The sequence below is a fragment of the Herpailurus yagouaroundi genome, unplaced genomic scaffold (genome assembly GCF_014898765.1).
Source record: "Herpailurus yagouaroundi ecotype Mexico unplaced genomic scaffold, PumYag 28, whole genome shotgun sequence".
NCBI lineage: Eukaryota > Metazoa > Chordata > Mammalia > Carnivora > Felidae > Herpailurus > Herpailurus yagouaroundi.
The window spans coordinates 120,551,610-120,553,856 of NW_024412376.1; positions in this window are offsets into that span (position 1 = coordinate 120,551,610).

Sequence of the window (2,247 nt, forward strand, 5' to 3'; positions counted from 1 at the left end):
TGGACTACTAGCAAAATTTGAATGGAATATGTAAATAACTTGTAGGATTAATTTGATTTCCAGATTTGCATGGTTGTACTCTGGTTATGTAGGAGAATGTCTTCTTTATGTAAAGTATGCACTATAGTATTAAAGATTGATGGGGTATCATGTTTGGAACTATTTTCCATGGTTCAAAAAGAAAGAATGATAATAGGTGGTCATAGGTAATTCTCCATGGGTCTTTGCATTTCTATGTATCTTGAGAAAGATTTTACTCTATCACATCTTTGTCAGGATGTTTGTGTGGCAAATAGTTCTGAAAAAGAGCTAATGTCTCCTTCTGCTGGGAAGAGAGGTCTATTTTATGATGAGGATAGCAAAGTTAATGTGTCTCCCTACTGTAAAGGTTGGACAGTATAGTTGCACTCTTCTTAAAAGATGAATATGTTTCAAAGTTTGCAATTACTCAGTCATAATAAAGACCCACTGTGTGTGTATCATCCATCTCAGCCTGCCTTCTCCTCACCCTCCTCCTCATCATCTCCATTGTACTGAGCAAAAAGAACCAATGGGGGACATGACGCTAATGCTGCCTGCTATGTCTTGAGTAACAAGGTTTTGATGAATAATAATAGTCTCTGACCCAAGTCTCTTGATATCTGCCAGAGTCTATGAGAATGTAGCTGGAGAGGGCAGAGTGCGAGTGGGGGAGGGGCCTAGAAAGAAGGAGACACAGAATCTGAAGCAGGCTCCAGGCTCCGAGCTGTCAACACAGAGCCCCATGCAGGGCTCGAACCCATGAATCAAATCGTGAGATCATGAACTGAGCCAAAGTTGGAAGCTTAACTGCCTAAGTCACCCAGGTACCCCAGACCCTTCATAATTCTTGACATTTATATTCAGTGAGTAAAAAAGTGATGATTAAATAAACGGGGAAAAATATTCAGGTAATCTGGGTGACGAGTATATGTATGTTCCATTGCAACATTTTTGTAAGTGCAACTCTTCTGCAATTTGTATGCCATTTGAAAGTTATTCAAAAATATAATTATACAAAAAGCCATTTACATTATTTCTAAAATAAAATAAAATTTCTGTATTTTTAAGTAAAATTTTCAATTTTCAAGAAAAATGTTTTGAAAAATCATCTAAATCTTAAATTATTTTTTAGTCTGCATATATGCAGGCCTTATCTATCCATCAAAATAGAGCCAGATCAGTCACAAAACAGTTGGGCAGTTATTCTCACTTGGCCTATAATATAATATGTAGTATAATATATACATCATACTAATTTTCAGCCTGCCACTTATACTTTCAAAACTAATTATCTTTCTACCATTCAAAGTATAATGAATATCTAGAGACTTGAAAATACCAATGACCATCTGGGAATTTATTTGCATTTTAATTTTTTCAAAAACATGCAACACTATTTTAAAAAAGACTACACACATGCAAAACACAGATGCAGGTAGAGAATGAGCTGTCTTCTACAATGCTAATGTTTCCATTGTTTTCCCTTTGTAATCACCCTGAATTGTGCAGGCATACCTTTAGATATTTTCATGATGTCATAACTGTTTTTAATCAAGAAAAATATTGCCTTTAGAAAATACATACTAAACATTACACACAAAACATTAGTATTTTAATTTGCATCTACTAGGAGTGAAATATCCAAGGTGACAGTAAAGCGTAAATGTAGAGTCTGAATGGAGAGTGGAATTTGATCTTGTGCATGTTACTTCTCTCATCCCCAATTTTCTCACCTGCACAATAGATAATTATAAGGCCATGGAAAGAAGAAAAGTAAAGTATTTGGTACACTGAATTTGTATTTGTATTTGTATCTGTAAAGTATTTGGTATACTGAATAAGAATTCAGCATATCATCTTTTGTTATACCTGCCTATATTTCCCTTTGATTGCATGTGGAAAATATATATTGCAATAGCACTGCTCCACCTTCTTATAAAATCAAATTTCCTTGCAGGAAATTCCTTATTCAGCACAGAAAGAAATCTGTTTCATTCCCTGGGTCTCTTGTCCAAAATCTCCACTTTAACTGAACTGTCTGATATGGTTGAATGAAGCTATCGTATAAAAGACTGATAGGACACCAAGTTAAAGAGAAGGACGAGCCTGGGAACAAAATAGACCATAGTAAGGCTGTTCTCAATTTAAATCTGTCTCTTTATCATTAACAAAAATGTCATGCAACATTAGCCAAAGCAATCTTGAGAAAGAACAACGAAGCTGGAG